The 18,994-nt window shown below is 46.0% G+C and overlaps 1 protein-coding gene across 1 annotated transcript in view; it reads left to right on the top strand.

Annotated features, from left to right (window-relative positions):
- Nucleotides 1-18,994, top strand: part of mypn (myopalladin) — a 400,028-nt gene that overhangs the window by 270,940 nt on the left and 110,094 nt on the right.

Here is an 18,994-nt window from a genome sequence, read left to right as displayed (position 1 = left end):
CTAGCCCGATGGCTCTTTTCAAGTCCAGTGTTGGTTCCTCCAACAACTTCCTCTGAGTGGCCATATAATTGATGCCGCATACCAGAAAATGTGAAAAAGGAGGAGAATAAAAAATATTTTTAAATACCGCATACCAAATGGTCCCTTAACATCTCCAAACGGGATGGACCAAAGTCGCAATGCTCAGCTAGCATTCGGAGTCAAGTTAGAAAATCTGTAACTGACTCTCTCGCAGTCTGCACAGCAGTAATCAGTTGGTACCGTTACATAATCACGGATAGTTTCGGGTCATAATGCTCAAATACCAACTCCACCATAAGACCAATTCATCAAAGGACTGTGAATTTGGGGCTGCCGGGTGCATCAGGCTTTTAATTATGCTGAAGGCTGGAGCCCCTGAAGGTAGTCAGAAGAATTACCTTCTGTCGGTCCTCTCCACACATGCCATTCGCCTGGAAAAAGTAACTAATTTGCTCAGCGCACTGAGCCTAATCATCCAGGCCTGCATCAAAGGCCTCTAACATCCCAAAGAGCAGAATTTTTCAAACGTCTGTCAAACACATTGCTGCAAAATGCAATGGGATGGCTGGGACATCCACAATTGTAATCACTGCTTTTACCTCGTTGCCAATATAAAGACCCAGGAGGCGAGTAGTAGGGAGAATGCTTGTTTATTCATAGTCAAATGGGGCTGGTTTAGCACAGCGGGCTATACAGCTGGCTTGAAATGCAGAACAAGGCCAGCAGCGCGGGTTCAATTCCTGTACCAGCCTCCAGGAACAGGCGCCGGAATGTGGCGACTAGGGGCTTTTCACAGTAACTTCATTGAAGCCTACTTGTGACAATAAGTGATAACTATTATTATAAAGAAAATGACCGCTATGGTGGCAAATACACTCGGTATCAGTCCCAGTCCCAGATATCAATGTGGCGGTCCCCGTCGTTGTTGGCTAAACATAAATAAATAAATAACCTTTTATTGTTACAAGCAGGCTTACCTTAACACTGCACTGAAGTTACCGTGAAAAGCCCCTAGTTGCCACATTCTGCCGCCTGTTCGGGTACACAGAGGGCAAAGTCAGAATTCTCAGCTGGTATGGGATATGAACCCGCGCTGCTGGCCTTGTTCTACATCACAAACCAGCTGTCTAGCCCACTGAGCTAAACTAGCCCGACATGGGACTCTGTTTCATTTCCGTTTAATCGCGCCCTGTGTTTCTGCTGACAGGAAGGCAATCAAATTTAGTTTTTATTCATTCATGGGATGTGGGCATCGCTGGCTGGACCAGCATTTATTGCCATCACGTCTCTTGGTCTTCTCTTGTATTCAAGCTCTGTACAGATCATTGGAAACACTTTTGATACAATTGCACATCAATTTTAGTATCACTGTGAGGAGTGTGAATTGTGCTGTAACACTGAAGTTAATGAATCCATAAAGATTGAGATTACTGAATTTCATATGAGCTATTCACGTGCAACCTCTAGGAGCTGGACTGCAGCATCATCATGTTGAAATGAAATGAAATGAAAATCGCTTATTGTCACAAGTAGGCTTCAAATGAAGTTACTGTGAAAAGCCCCTTTTATGGGGAATGAGGGACGGAGCCGGAAGTTTGCCGGCAAGGTAGATCATTTGGGGAATTCAATGAAAAGCCATGGAAAAGAGGTCCCATTGTCCCTGTAGGAGCCTCGCCCAATGTGGAAACGATTTGGAGTATCCGTGTTTGAAGGCCGCAGCCTCAACTCAGCCCACACTCACACCAAGCGAGCCACTGCTCAGATTCAGGGCTCACAAATCGAAAGGAGCAATCTCTCAGTGTAAATGCATCCTTTGGTAAATCTACGGACTAGAGTGTAACCTAAACAAAAAAAAGTTTAGAAAAATCAAATAAGCACTTGCCCAGAAAATAACAAGACAAAGCAGCAGAAAGTGAAGCCAACGTAAATTAGATTTTGGCACTCAGGCAGCAAAGGAAGTCAAATGCATTGAGACTATATACACATTAAACCATTCACCACAAATCACCTCAAGACAAACCAAGCCCCTTGAGGAATATGCTTTGCTGAATTCTGTATAGTAGCTGATTGCTGCTGCTTGGTACATTTTAAGGCTGTTCCATTGGACAGTTTAAACATTTAAAAAACTTTATTTTCCAAACTTTGTCGGGTTAATTTTGCGTTGAAGATTTAGAAGCCACAGTTTGAAATTTAGAAAACTTAGAAAAATCAAAATGAATTCTGGAGACACAAAGGGATCTCCCATTTAAGATGGAAACAAGGTGGAATTTCTTCTCCCAGGCGGTTAATAGTGTTTGTTCCTCTGGAAGCAGTGCAGGCTGGGTTATTAGATATGTCAAGGCTGAGTTAGACAGGTCTTTGGGGGGGTGGGGGTCAGGTAGTCTCAGCCGGCAGTGGGGGGAGTCATGCAGTCGGAGGGTGGGGGACCAAAATAAACTAGATGAATACTGAAAAAAGAAAATCTCTTAACAAATAAGCACGCCATAGGTATGCCTAGATGGGGCAGTCGTCACAGGAATGATGGTGTTGAGAAAACAAACAACATAACTGTGGCAAGAAAGGTCACATGACAACGGTGTACTGGGACAGACAGAATACTTAAACTTTAAAGATGGGTAAACAGAAGGGTGCACCCATACCCACAAGTACATTGAACGATCAAAGACAATAAAAATTACAAGAAGACGCGATGTCTAGGGAGAACAAAGAACTAAAACCGGGTGTAGTATCGATGCAAGGCAATATGCAGAGATTTGGGGTCTATCCGAAACTGAACGGGAACAAAACTAAAACGGAAGTGGATATAGGAGCCGCTGTATATGCCATTTCTGAAAATCTATATCAACAAAAGCACAAGAACATTCCATTTAAGGTCAGGCCAAGTGGACAGTGCGTGGATGAGTACATCTCTCTCTCTTGTGTGATATGCAAGATTGGATTTAAGAAACTCTCAGTTTTGTATTGGGAAGAATATTTGGAGATGAGGAGTGCTCATGATCCTTAGATCATGTCATAGACCCTAAGGAATTTTTAAAAAAATGAATTCAAATTTGATGGTTATAATGTTGGAACTTCAGAGTTATCCCATACACCAAAGGCTAGAGTGTAATAGAATGCCAACAAGGCAAAATTCCTAAGGCTAAATTGCAGGCATTCATGTTCTGTTATCTGGTACTGGTTGGCCCTGGTGTTGCTGCTTAACTCCCTCCCCAAGCCCCTGGTGTATCTGGTCACCCTTTTGCTGGTGTAGGTTGGGTGGAAAGGAGTTAATTTATCAGGTACGTAGCCAGCCCCTTACTACTAAAAGTGTGATGAATGCAGAATTTTAAAATATATAATGTGTTATATGTCAAAGAACAAAGAACAAAGAAATGTACAGCACAGGAACAGGCCCTTCGGCCCTCCACGCCCGTGCCGACCATGCTGCCCGACTAAACTACAATCGTCTACACTTCCTGGGTCCGTGTCCCTCTATTCCCATCCTATTCATGTATTTGTCAAGATGCCCCTTAAATGTCACTATTGTCCCTGCTTCCACCACCTCCTCCGGTAGTGAGTTCCAGGCACCCACTACCCTCTGTGTAAAAAACTTGCCTCGTACATCTACTCTAAACCTTGCCCCTCTCACCTTAAACCTATGCCCCCTAGTAATTGTTCCCTCAACCCTGGGGAAAAGATTCTGACTATCCACTCTGTCTATGCCCCTCATAATTTTGTAGACCTCTATCAGGTCGCCCCTCAACCTCCGTCGTTCCAGTGAGAACAAACCGAGTTTATTCAACCGCTCCTCATAGCTAATGCCCTCCATACCAGGCAACATTCTGGTAAATCTCTTCTGCACCTTCTCTAAAGCCTCCACATCCTTCTGGTAGTGTGGCGACCAGAATTGAACACTATACTCCAAGTGTGGCCTAACTAAGGTTCTATACAGCTGCAACATGACTTGCCAATTCTTAAACTCAATGCCCCGGCCAATGATGGCAAGCATGCCGTATGCCTTCCTGACTACCTTTGTGTTGCCCCTTTCAGTGACCTGTGGACTTTTACTCCTCGATCTCTCTGACTTTCAATACTCTTGAGGGTTCTACCATTCACTGTATATTCCCTACCTGCATTAGACCTTCCAAAATGCATTACCTCACATTTGTCCGGATTAAACTCCATCTGCTATCTCTCCGCCCAAGTCTCCAAACAATCTAAATCCTGCTGTATCCTCTGACAGTCCTCACCGCTATCCGCAATTCCACCAACCTTTGTGTCGTCTGCAAACTTACTAATCAGACCAGTTACATTTTCCTCCAAATCATTTATATATACTACTGTCTGTTGCAGTAATGTTATTAAAATAACTTAGGTTCAGATATCCAGATGAGATGTACGCTAAAGCTGTGATTAACAGCTGGGCAGGCTGTGATGTCACTTATAGGAGGGCTGGATCTGTTTTTTAGTTTCATTTTCAGCCCTGCCCTGTGTCTAATGTTTTTGGTTTCATGCTGAGAGTTCTGCTCTGGGTTCTGAGGAAAGAAGGTGTGTTTATCAGACTGACTTCTGAAAGCTTCTCTCCCAAGGACTTTGTGAATAAATCTGTAAGCCACTGAGTGTTAACTGTATTAATAAGTGGCATTTGATCTGTGTGTGTAGATTTCGCTCAACTGAATAGATGGGAAAGTAAGCTCAAAAGCCTTTCTTTGGACAAGATCTAATGAATAAAAAACTGAGCCTATTTTGGACAGGATTCGAGGGATTGTTACCAGCACTTGGTACCGGGAATGACCCCACTATCTAATAGCACTCTTTTCTTAAGGCCTCAGCGGGTAGGCCCTGCTGAGGCTTCACTCAGTTGCATTTCCTTCACTGAGGAGCTCCGCTTGCCAGTGCAGGAAGGGATTGGTTGGCGCCCTGATCTCTCAATCCCCCGATGCTACTGCAGACCCCCCAACACCCCAACTCACCTCTTGGGTGGTCCATGAGCCCTCCCCGCAACCCGCCTCATATGGGCAGGACATCCCTGGGCCCGATCCCTGGCATGGGCAAAATGCCAGCCTGGCACCTTTGCAGTGCAACCATGTGACACTACGAGGGTGCCCAGGTGGCACAGCCAAAGTACAAGGTTGGCAGTACCACAGTGTCAGGATGGCATCATCAGTGCCAGGGTACCACCCTGCCCAGATACCAACCACCCGGGGGTCTCTGATCGCCTTGGAGACCTTCCCCCAAGTGCTGAACCGCCTGGACCCCATTTGTGCGGACCAGTGCTAAATGGCTGGGGTCTCCTCAGCGAGGCAGGTAGATCCCGGGTGCCGGTTAGATCTGGCATCGGCAGAGTGAACTTTTAAGCTCACTTAATTATGCAAGTCTAGACGGCACAGTGGTGCAGTAGTTAGCATTGCTACCTAAGGGCGCCAAGGACCCCGGGTTCGATCCCGGCCCAGGGTCACACTCCGTGTGGAGTTTGCACATTCTCCCCTTGTCTGCGTGGGCCTACCCTCACAACCAAAAGATGCGCAGGGTAGGTTAATTGGCCACGCTAAATTGCCCTTAATTGGAAAACAAAGGAATTGGGTACCTTAAATGAATTTTTAAAAAGTCTGCAAGTCTGCCTCCCGCCCATTGTGGGCAGATCCAGATCACGACATCTTGCGAGATCTTGTTAGATCTCGCGAACCGTAACGACCGTCAGGAATCCCAGAAGAGGCCTAAGGTTTCCTAATATAAATTGGGGGGTCTGGACCAGATGCTGGAAATCTAAGGTAAGGACACACAATGCTGGAAAAAGTCTCAAAGTTTCCCAGATCTGATGGAAGGTCACAGACCTAAAATACCGCAGAATCTCTACAGTGCAGAGGAGGTCATTCGGCTCTTTGAGTCTGCACCGACCCCTCTGAAAGTGCACCCCACCTAGGCCCAATCCCCCACTCTATCCCAGTAACCCCTTTACCTCCATCCACCTTGAAAATCTTTGGACACTAGGGGCAATTCTAGCATGGCTAATACCCCTAACCTGCGACGTTAACTCTTTTTCTCTCTCTACGCAAATTCTGCCACACCTACAGAGATTTTTCTAGCATTTCCTGTTTAAATATTAAACAAGTTATTTTTTAACTTTTCAAAAGGCAGTGCCCGTTACAAAGCTTATTCTCTTTTAGTGCTCCAACTTCACAATTTAGTACACCTCCAGCATTTCGAAGGATAGGTTTGAGGAACACATTCTAACCATTATGGGGCGAGGGTGGTGCAGCAGTATTGTCGCTGGACTGGTAATCCCGAGACCCAGGGTGAAGCGCCAGGGACCCGGGTTCAAATCCCACCATGGCAGATGACGAAATGTGAATTCAATAAAAATCTGGAATTAAAAGTCTAATGATGACCGTGAAACCATTGTCAATTGTTGTAAAAACCCAACTGGTTCGCTAATGTCCTTTGGGGAAGGAAATCTGTCACCATGTGATTCCAGACTTACTGCAATGTGGTTGACTCTTAAATGCACTCAGGGATGGGCAATAAATGCTGGCCCAGCCGACGATGCCCACATCCCAGGAAAAAAATAATTAAATGACCGCACCTAGATAACTAGAACAAAAGAACAAAGAAAATTACAGCACAGAAACAGGCCCTTCGGCCCTTCCAGTCTGCGCCGATCCAGATCCTTTATCTAAACATGTCACCTATTTTCCAAGGATCTACTTCCCTCTGTTCCCCACCCATTCATATATCGGTCTAGATGCATCTTAAATTATGCTATTGTGCCTGCCTCTACCACCTCCGCTGGCAAAGCGTTCCAGGCACCCACCACCCTCTGCATAAAAAACTTTCCACGCACATCTCCCTTAAACCTTTCCCCTCTCACCTCGAAATCGTGACCCCTTGTAATTGACACCCCCACTTTTGGAAAAAGCTTGTTGCTATCCACCCTGTCCAGACCTCTCATAATTTTGTAGACCTCAATCAGGTCCCCCCTCAACCTCCACCTTTCCAACGAAAACAATCCTAATCTACTCAACCTTTCTTCATAGCTAGCACCCTCCATATCAGGCAACATTCTGGTGAACCTCCTCTGCACCCTCTCTAAAGCATCCACATCCTTCTGGTAATGTGGCGACTAGAACTGCACGCAGTATTCCAAATGTGGCCTAACCAAAGTCCTATACAACTGTAACATGACCTGCTGACTTTTGTACTCAATACCCCATCCGATGAAGGCAAGCATGCTGTATGCCTTCTTGACCACTCTATCGACCTGCGTTGCCACCTTTAGGGTACAATGGACCTGAACTCCCAGATCTCTCTGTACATCAATTTTCCCCAGGACTCTTCCATTGACTGTATAGTCCGCTCTTGAATTAGATCTTCCAAGATGCATCACCTCGCATTTGCCTGGATTGAACTCCGTCTGCCATTTCTCTGCCCAACGCTCCAATCTATTTATATTTTGCTGTATTCTCTGACAGTCCTCCTCACTATCTGCAACTCCACCAATCTTAGTATCATCTGCAAACTTGCTAATCAGACCACCTATACCTTCGTCCAGATCATTTATGTATATCACAAACAATAGTGGTCTGAGCACGGATCCCTGTGGAACACCACGAGTCACGTTTCTCCATTTTGAGACACTCCCTTCCACCACTACTCTCTGACTCCTGTTGCCCAGTCAGTTCTTTATCCATCTAGCTAGTACACCCTGAACCCCATTCAACTTCACTTTTTCCATCAACCTGCCATGGGAAACTTTATCAAACGCCTTACTGAAGTCCATGTATATGACATCTACAGCCCTTCCCTAATCAATTAACTTTGTCACTTCCTCAAAGAATTCTATTAGGTTTGCAAGACATGACCTTCCCTGCACAAAACCATGCTGCCTATTACTGATAAGTCTATTTTCTTCCAAATGTGAATAGATCCTATCCCTCAGTAGTTTGCCTACCACTGACATCAAGCTCACAGGTCTATAATTCCCTGGATTATCCCTGCTACCCTTGTTAAACAAAGGGACAACATTAGCAATTCTCCAGTACTCCGGGACCTCACCCATGCTCAAGGATGCTGCAAAGATATCTGTTAAGGCCCCAGCTATTTCGTCCCTCGCTTCCCTCAGTAACCTGGGATAGATTCCATCCGGGTCTGGGGACTTGTCCACTTTAATGCCTTTTAGAATACCCAAAACTTCTCCCTTCCTTATGCCGGCTTGACCTAGAGTATTTAAACCTCCATCCTTAGCCTCAACATCCGTCATGTCCCTCTCCTTGGTGAATACCGATGCAAAAGTACTCATTAAGAATCTCACCCATTTCCTCTGACTCCACGCATAAATTCCCTCTTTTGTCTTTGAGTGGGCCAATCCTTTCTCTAGTTACCCTCTTGCTCCTTATATACGAATAAAAGGCTTTGGGATTTCCTTAACCCTGTTAGCCAAAAATATTTCATGACCCCTTTTAGCCCTCTTTATTGCGTGTTTGAGATTTGTCCTACTTTCCCGATATTCCTCCAAAGCTTCATCAGATTTAAGTCGCCTAGATCTTATGTATGCTTCCTTTTTCATCTTAGCTAGTCTCACAATTCCACCCGTCATCCATGGTTCCCTAATCTTGCCATTTTTATCCCTCATTTTCACAAGGACAGGTCTGTCCTGCACTCTAATCAACCTTTCCTTAAAAGACTCCCACATTTCAAATGTGGATTTACCCTTAAACAGCTGCTCCCAATCCAACTAGGGGAAGGATAGCTCAGTGCCCTCATTGTTCACATTGCACATGTGGAGCAGCAGTGCCATCACTACTGTGATAGGAATCAGAATCACGCTAGATATATAAACTAGCTGGTAGCTCTTTCAGCGCAGTAGTTTACATGCTTGATAAATGATGAGGATCTGAGCAATGACTTTAGCAAAATTGATCCAAAGTTTATTAAATTCAGGATCTCAATAATAATTGCAACGTAAAGTATACTGTTGTAAAGAGCTCATTACACAACAAGCTCTGTGTACCTTTAATTGCACAGGATCCAGCTGTTTCCTATTTAGAGTGAGGAGGTTATTCATGAAGGTCCCACCTCCTCAACCTTGCCCCTTGCCTGATGTGTGGTGATCCTGAGGTTAAATCACCACCAATCAGCACTCAAAGTCCTCAAAGGAGGAAGTAGCCCATGGTCATTTGGGACTGTGGCGACTTTAACTTTATTTAGAGTGAAATTAAGAGCATGTTTCTTTGAAGGTGAAGCGGGGGGACCTAGGGTGGAGGTTGTTGTATGCAGCAGTTCACGGACTCCCAAGATACCTGCCCTTTTTGTGGCCTAGTGCAGTCCGTGGATCATGTTTATATAGGTCGTTATATGCTGCACTCCCTTTTCAGTTATTGAAAAAAACTTTTGGTGAAGTTTGCACTTCAGCCCCACGCTACTGATCTCCAGGCACCCAGTGCGGAGAGGGGGGGGGAAGGAAGAGGACCTGCTTATGAACTTGCTTCTGGGCCTGGCTAAACTTGCCATCAACAGCTCCAGGCAGCTCCGGGCAAACTAGGGGGTTGTCCAACCCGACTGTTTTCCCCTCTTCCGCGGCTACATTAGCGTCCGGATATCCCTGGAGAGGGAACATGCGGTATCCATGGGCACCGTAGGGGCTGGGGTGTCTTATTGACCCCGTTAATCACATTTTGATTTAATGTCTTAAATTTCCTTTGTGATTGGCTTTTTGATTAAGGCAGTTTCCCTTTAAGGGACTGTCCCTCTAATTTGTCCCTCACTTCATTTGATTTTGTTTACTTGGTTATTTATGTTAATCAAAATAGTTTGAGTTTGCTTAAAGGGCCGACTGGTCGACTCCTGTTCATATGAGAATTCTTCAACTTTTCTTCCAAACCTGTCATTGACTCTTTAAGATCGATTCGTGAGAGCATTAATTGAATTGTCTCATCTGCAAGATGGCACTTCCAACAGTACAGCATTCCGTCAGAATTGCCCTGTCGTGTTAGCCTTGATAGTGTTTTTGCGCAGCAAAATAAACTCACAACCCTCTGTCCCAGAAGTGTGAGTAAAATTCAGCCTCGAAAGATCTGTCCCATCTCCAAGGTAGTTTATTTTACAGATGTCACCATGTATAGTCCAGAAAGGTGGAATGCTTTGCATGAAGCCATACATGGCCTCACAAAATGATCCATAGTTTTGATAATTATCTGGCACAATGAAAGGTGGCCAAATAAAGGCAACGATTTGGACAGTGAATGTATTACCTACTGAATCTGTTTGGATGTTTTCCTACAGTATGTGACCTTCAGGGATTAAAGTGCTGGCCCATGGTGATCGTGATTGCTTATGTGGTGAGGTCCCAGTCAAATCCAGTGGAGATACTGAGCAGACACTGAGAATACAAGTTAACCCCTCCCATTCTTTCTAAAATGTACAGAGCTGTAAAGACACAATGGCTGAGGAGAGGTTATTCTGCTCGTTTCCTTGGCCAACACATGATGAAAATAGGTTGAGAGGAGTGATGTTTAAAGTAAATCTATATTTGGTATGTTTGTGCTTGGCACCTTCAGTGGCAAAGGTTATGTTTTCACCCCTGACTATTGACTGTCAGTTTGCAAAACAAAATCTCAAAAGAGACAGATTTCAATGCAACGTGGTACACCGATAGGGTACTGCCCAAGGAAGAGCTGATTCATTCGTTAGGCAAAAATGCAGATCCAGATATGGATTGGGATCCTGGAATTTTTTAAAAAGGTGGTCAATATTGCTCGGTAGTACGGGCGGCACGGTGGCACAGTGGTTAGCACTGTTGCCTCACAGCGTCAGGGACCCGGTCCGATTCCCGGCTTGGGTCATTGTCTGTGCGGAGTCTGCACGTTCTCCCTGTGGCTGCGTGCGTTTCCTCCGGGTGCTCAGGTTTCCTCCCACAAGTCCAGAAATACTTGCTTGTTAGGTGAATTGGACATTCTGAATTCTCCCTCAGTGTACCTGAACAGGCACCCGAGTGGGCGAACAGGGCATTTTCACAGTAACTTCATTGCAGTGTTAATGTAAGCCTACTTGTGACACCAATAAAGATTATTATAATTAACATTAGAAAGATAAGGTGAATTGAGGATGTTGTCGGTTATTTGATTTGGAATGTTGTTGATCCTTTTGGAATGTTGTGGATTGTCTCAACTGCTGCGATGGAATTTGTCACAGCTGTCAAAGTGTGAGCAGAGTTCTCAGAGCAGATTGTTGGATGTGGATTGGGCTTAAATCTCAAAGACGGAAGCTCATAATTAAAAATTAAATCAGCTTTCTAATCACAAAGCAGCAACCAGGCAGGGAAAAACTTCTCGAAAGGGTTGCATAATTGTAATACTATTGTGTTAAGGCAGCATGACTGAGCTATGTGCTCTACTGAATGCTGTCTTTACCTGTTTTCAAAATGAAAACTTTTGCCAACCTAGTTTTCATAAAACGCATGTCAATAATGCTGAGGCCAATTAAGTGAGTTCAATCAAAATGACCACAGTTCTGGGTGATATTGAATGTACTATTTTATATAAAACATTTCCCTTTTAAATAATGGCTGTTAATTTGGGGTGAGGTGGGGTTGGGAGGTAATTCTCCTACCATTGGTGGTGCCAGAAGACAGGAGAATTGCTTGTTCAGAAGAGGGTATGAGGGGCTGGTTTAGCACAGTGGGCTAAGACAGCTGGCTTGTAATGCAGAACAAGACCAGCAGCGTGGGTTCAATTCCCGTTCTAGCCTACCCGAACAGGCGCCGGAATGTGGCAACTAGGGGCTTTTCACAGTAACTTTATTGAAGCCTACTTGTGACAATAAGCGATTATTATTATTGAGATAAATTTAACAACTGCAAGTCAGTCAATTTAACCTCAATGTTGGGAAAGTTTATGGAAACAATAGTGTGGGGGACAACATTGTCATCAATTAGGGAAAGCCAGCACAGAATTTTTAAAGACAATTCATTTTTAACCAACTTGTTTGTATGTTTTGATGTGATGATAGAGAAGGTTGATGGGGGAATGAGTTGATGTGGTGTATCTGGACCTCCAAAACGTACTTGATAATCTGCCATGTAATAGACTTGCCAGAAAAGGGGGGCTCATGGAGTAAAATGAACAGTGGCAATGTGGATACAAAGTTGGTTGAGTGGCAGGAAACAGAGAGTCGTGAATGGTTGTTTCTTGGACTGGAGGAAGGTACATAATGGGACATATGGATGACCCAAGCTTGGGTCCAAAGGGTGCCATTTAAAATGTTGTTAATGTTACAAAGCTTGGAAGTATAGTGAACTGTGAGGAAGATAGTGAAAGACTTCAAGAGGGCACAGACAGACCGGTCAAATGGACAAGAATGTGGCCAATAAAATCCAATGCAGAGAAGTGTAAGTTGATACATTTGGGTGGAAGAATGTGGAGAGATAATATAAATAAAAAAGTTAGATTTTAGAGGTGGGGTGCAGGGACATAGAAACAAAGCAAATAAGAGCAAGAGCCCTTTGTGCTTGCTCCACCATTCAATATGATCATGGCTGGCCCTCTATCTTAATGCCATATTTCTGCTCTCCCTCCAAACCTCTTGACAACTTTATAGTCTAGAAATCTATTGATTTCCTTCTTAAATATATTCAGTGATTTGGCCTCCAGAGCCTTCTGTGTTAGAGAATTCCACAGGTACACCACCCTCTGAGTGAAGATGTTTCTCCTCACCTCCTAAAAGGCCCATCCCATATCCTGAGACTGTGACTCTGTGTTCTTCTCCCCCCGTCAGAGTAAACAACATACCTGCATCCAGTCTGTCCAGCCCTGTCAGTATTCTATATGTTTCAATGAGATACCCTCTCATTCTTTTAAACTCCAGTGAATACCAGCGGACCTGGGGTACATGTGCAAAATCATTGAAAGTGGCTGGGGCATGCTGAGAAAGTGGTGAAAAAGGCACCTGAGATTCTGGGATTTCTATAAAAGGCTTAGAGTATAAAAGCATGGAGTGGAATTTTCCCATTCCCGGATTAAGACTCATGGTAGAGGTGGAAATGGGGAGTCTTTACCAGCACTGAGGTTGCTGGAGGATCGCACCGAATTGCACGATGCAGGCTTCGTTAATTATTGCAGTTGGGGTGGGCTGGACATTAAGTTACACACTAGGATAGCCTGCCAATCCCAGATTCAGTAACACCTCCCAGGACGTCCTCCTGAGTGAAGTGCAGGTGAGGAGGGGGACACATAGAGACATAGAAAATAGAAGCAGGAGGAGGCCATTCAACCCTTCGACCCTGCTCCGCCATTCATTACGATCATGGCTGATCATCAAGTTCAACACCCTGATCCCACCTTCCTTCCAGATCCAATGTTCCGTTTAGCCCCAAGAGCTATATCTAATTCCTTCTTGAAATTACACAATGTTTTGGCTTCAACTACTTTCTGTGGCAGCGAATTCCACAGATTCACCACTCTCTGGGTGAAGAAATTTCTCCTCACTTCAGTCCTAAAAGGTTCTGATTTCACATGTGGTTGCATGATACACAGTTACATAGAAGATAGGAGCAGGAGGAGGCCTTTTGGCCCTTCGAGCCTGCTTCGCCATTCATCACGATCATGGCTGATCATCCAACTCAACAGCCCAATCCTGCTTTCTCCCCATAGCCTTTGATCCCATTCTCCCCAAGTGCTATATCCAGCCGCCTCTTGAATATATTCAAAGTTTTAGCATCAACTACTTCCTGTGGTAATGAATTCCACAGGCTCACCACTCTTTGTGTGAAGAAATTATCTTATCTCCTTATCTATGTCCGAAATGGTTTACTCTGAATCCTCAGACCCCTGGTTCTGGACACACCCAACATTGGGAACATCTTCCCTGCATCTACCCTGTCTAGTCCTGTTAGAATTTTATACGTCTCTATGAGATCCCCCCCATTCTTCTGAACTCCAACGAGAACAATCCCAACCTAGTCAATCTCTCCTCATATGACAGTCCCGCCATCCCTGGAATCAGTCTGGTAAACCTTCGCTGCACCCCCGCGAGAGAAAGAACATCCTTCCTCAGAGAAGGAGACCAAAACTGCACACAATACTCCAAGTGTGGCCTCACCAAGGCCCTGTATAATTGCAGAAACATATCCCTGCTTCTATACTCAAAACCTCTCGCAATGAAGGCCAACATACCATTAGTCTTCTTTACCGCCTGCTGCACCTGCATGCTTACCTTCAGCGACTGGTGCACAAGGACACCCAGGTCCCGCTGCACACTCCCCTCTCCCAATTTACAACCATTCAGGTAGTAATCTGCCTTCCTGTTTTTGCTTCCAAAATGAATAACCTCACTCTTATCCAAATTATACTGCATCTGCCATTGGTTTGTCCACTCGCCCAACCTGTCCAGATCTTGCTGCAGGATCCCTGCATCCTCGTCACAATTCACCCTCCCACCTAATTTGGTATCATCTGCAAACTTTGAGCTGTTACATTTTGTTCCCTCATCCAAATCATTAATATATATTGTGAATAGCTGGGGTCCCAGCACCGATCCCTGTGGTACCACACTGGTTACTGCCTGCCAATTTGAAAAGGACCCATTAATTCCTACTCTTTGTTTCCTCTCTGCCTACCAGTTTTCTATCCACCTCAATATATTTCCCCCAATCCCATGTGCTTTAATTTTGCTCAATAATCTCTTATGCGGCACTTTGTCAAACGCTTCTGAAAGTCCAAATATACCATATCGACTGGCTCCCCCTTGTCGACTGTATGGGTTATCTCTTCAAAGAATTCCAACAGATTTGTCAAGCATGATTTCCCCTTCATAAATCCATGCTGACTCTGACTGATCCTGCCACTGCTTTCTAAATGTTCTGCTGTAAAGTCCTTGATAATGGGCGGGATTCTCTAATCCCGCGGCAGAGTGTCCACGCCATCGTAAACGCCGTCGCGTTTTACGGCAGCGTGAACGGGCTGACCCCACAACTAAATCTGGCCCGCAAAAGGGGCCAGCACGGCACTGGAGCAGTTCACGCCGCTCCAGCTGCTGATCCCGGCGTCAACTGGGTGCCGCGGGATCCTCGCATGCGCAGTGGCACTGGCACCAACGCGCGCCTGCACAGTGCCTTCCTTCAACACGCCGGCCCCGACGCAACATGGCGCAGGACAACAGGGACGGAAGAAATGAGGCCCCCAGCCAGACAGGCCGACCTGCCAATCGGTGGGCCCCAATCGCGTGCCAGGCCACATCGGAGGCCCCCCCGCCCGGGGTCAGACCCTCCTCCCCCCCTCCACAAGCCGCCCCCGACCCTTCCACGCCGAGGTCCCGCCGGCTGAGAGCAGGTGTGGATGGCGGCGGCGGAACTTGGCGTTTTCACAAAGGCCGCTCAGCCCATCCTGGGCCGAGAGTCGGTGGGCAAGCCGCGTAGCGTAGCCCCCGACCGGTGCCGCGCCAACCACGCCAGCGCCAATGGCGCCGATTCTCCGCTCTGCGGAGAATCGCTTGCCGGCGTCGGGGCGGCGTGGCACGATTTGCGCCGGTCGCGGGGTGAGAGAATCCCGCCCAATGGATTTCCCCACTACCAATGTTAGGCTTACTGGTCTATAATTCCCTGTTTTCTCTCTGCCTCCCTTTTTGAATATCGGAGTGGCGTGAGCTACCCTCCAATCTGCAGGGACAGTTCCAGAGTCTACAGAATCCCGGAAGATGACCACCAATGCATCCATTATTTCCAGAGCCACCTCCTTAAGCACTCTGGGATGCAGATTCCCAGGCCCTGGGGATTTATCCGCCTTCAGTCCCATCAGTTTTCCCAGCACCATTTCTCTACTAATGTTGATCTCCCTCAGGGACACTGATTGTTCATGTTATGACACTTTTGTGAGCATAGTCCACTTATTTAAAAAAAAATAACTTTAGAAGACCCAATTATTTTTTTTCCAGTTAAGGAGCAGTTTAGCGTGGCCAATCCACCTAACCTGCACATCTTTGGGCTGTGGGGGTGAAACCCGCACAGACATGGGAAGAATGTGCAAACACTTCACGGACAGTGACCCAGGGCCGGGTTTCAAACCCGGGTCCTCAGCGCCGCAGTCCCAGTGCTATCCACTGCCCCCCTATAGTCCACTTATTCTTGATGAAATGTTTCTGGTCTAATGATGTGGTCCAAAGGGCGGCACAATGGCACAGTAGTTAGTGTGGTGATATGCATCACTGAATATACACAAGGGGTCAATGTAAATACACTACAACTAAGTAACCACTGGAGGGAGCACCAGAGATGTCATGACATGCAGACATATAGCCAATGGGTCATTAAAACAGGACACAACCAATGGGTAATCAGGACACCCAGAGGTGGCATTACCACAAGGGGGCACTTCACAACCCATATAAAAGGACAGGGCACACATGCTCTGCCTCTTTCCACAGACAGACATCTAGAGAGTACATCAGGGTTGATCAACAGCATCACACCTAGCACATGGCTTAGAGCAGGCTGGTAAAGATAGACTGAGTTACTACAGTTAGATTAGCAGGGAGTCAAACTCATTTAAGAACTGTGTTAATAGTTCAATAAACACGTTGAACTCACTTCATAGTCTGAAGCTTCCTTTGTCAAAGCATACATCAAGGATGCAGCTTATGCTACACGAAGCAGCATAACATAACATGATACCAGGAGTGCCTGTTCAATCTATTCAGTTCAACTCAGCAAGATCCGTGACAACCACCAACCGAACCCAGGCACGATGATCGAGATTCCGATTCCTAATCCACTCAGGTACCACGGTAATCTCAGTGCCAACTGGCTTGCATTCAAGCAACAATTTCAGCTTTACATGGAAGTATCCGACCTAACTGGCGTGTCCGATGCTGAGAAGATTGCTCTTCTACTCACCATTGCGGGTGAACATGCAACAGAGATCTTCCACTCCTTTAAATACTCCAAAGGGCAGGACAGAATGCAATTCCAGACAGTCCCGGACTAATTTGAAAGCTACTGCGAGGTAAACACAAAAGAAATCGGTACAACTGGCACCAATACTCACCACGAGGCAGAGGTAGGGTTGCAACAGAAGCAAACGGCAAGTTTGATTGGCAGCCATCTTGTGCATATCCAGCCGGCCCAGTCCGCACATGCACAGTCCCCTGGTCGACGCGAACCGGCAAAACAGTGTTTTGCGCATGCGCGAGAAGTCGTGCATGCGCAGTTGCGAAAAGAGCGCACAGTGAAGGAAAAGCGATTTGCGCATGCTCAATCCATTCCTGCGCTTTACGTCACGAGGGTCATGACGTCAGAGGTTCCCGGATCACGCCCACTTAAAGGTGAAATATCCGAAAATTTAAAAGAAGAGTTTTAAAGCCACAAAACACCATTCTTTCACCTTGAAAGACAGAACAATGCCTGGACCTCTACCAGTAGTTGAAATCAACCTCCGCAGAACCCTGCAACAATCAGTTAGCACTGCCCAAAGAGATGATTTGGTCCTTGAAGACTACTACTCCTTGGACACAGAGAGCGCAATGACAATACCAAAACAAAAGAAGGTAATTGGTTTACAAAAGAATACAACTCAGACATGGCTGAGTTATTCGGATTGCTGATCACAGCATCAGCAACACGGTTGCAAAGCTCAACACGACTCTACTCATGGTAGATTAATCCAATACCATGATGCCATGGCAGATCGTCGATACATTGGATGACAGCAACCTGTCAAATACCCACAAAGAAGACAAAACCCACAGAGAGCGGCCTGCTGCCAAACAGAGGGTGGTCCACGCACCACGAAGAGTCCCCGACTCCACACAGAGAGCGATGAAAGACTCCACAGCGAGACCACTGCACGATCGTTGAGAGCGCACAGATCGACTCCACAGCGAGACCACTGCACGACCGTTGAGAGCACACAGATCGACTCCACAGCGAGACCACTGCACGACTCCACACAGGGAACGATGCCAGACTCCACAGAGAGAGCGATACAAGCCTCCACAGCGAGCTCATTGACAGACTCCACAATGGGAGCAACTCAAGACTCCAAAGCGCAGTCCATGCATGAACAAGATCATGAAGGTCTAACCACCTTATCTGAGCAACCAGCAGCAGACGATGAATGTCAGCCACGCTCACGTGAACAACAGAAAGACGATGACAGTCCACCCAGATTACTTGAGCCACCAGAAGAAGACTATGACAGTCTGCCCAGCTCATCTAACCAACAAGAAGACACTGCAGGTCTACCCACTATATGTGAGACGAGTGACGAAGGCTTCACAATTCCCATACGAGATTGATAGATCTCAGCTCGTATACACAAGAGGCACTCGACAATCCAAATGAATCTGAAATGACTCCGACAGAGGGCAATCGAGACACCAAAGATGATTCAGGTGAACCGGAACGGACTCCAGACGGGGAGAATTAACAAGCCAAAGATGATTCAAGTGAACCGGACATGACTCCAGACGGGGAGCGCCGAGGAATCAAAGAAACAGCAGATGCCACAAAGGACACTGACACAAGTAATTTTGTGAAGGACTCAAATTCTCCACTCGGAATGGTCATTGAGCGCAACAAACACAACAACAAAACCTACAAAAATAACAACACAGACAACAACAAGAAGCGTACCACAGGCACCAACGTCAACAAAAGCATGACAAAACCAACAACAGTGGAACGACTGGTATGACATGGTACAACTCTGCAAAAGCAGGACACTGTGACAGCACAGCTCAAGACAGTGGCAAGTGTGCAGACATACCATGGCATGATAACGGATCTTACCAATTCACGTTTGCCACACTACAAACAAGCAGACCAGCTTTCAAGGCAGCTGACATACAACATCAATACCACAAACACAGAAACCAGTCCAGGTCAGATAAGAAAGATGACATCAAGAATCGCTACCTCAAGCATCGAATAAAAAAAGAGTGCAAGTCAGAAAATTAAGTGATTTGACCAGTTGGACACCTCCTGATGACTTCTTGGTTCCTTAAGCACAGG

The sequence above is a fragment of the Scyliorhinus torazame genome, chromosome 16 (genome assembly GCF_047496885.1).
Source record: "Scyliorhinus torazame isolate Kashiwa2021f chromosome 16, sScyTor2.1, whole genome shotgun sequence".
Taxonomy (NCBI): Eukaryota; Metazoa; Chordata; class Chondrichthyes; order Carcharhiniformes; family Scyliorhinidae; genus Scyliorhinus; species Scyliorhinus torazame.
The sequence above is the reverse complement of the archived record's forward strand: the minus strand, read 5'-3'. Positions and strand labels throughout refer to the sequence as shown.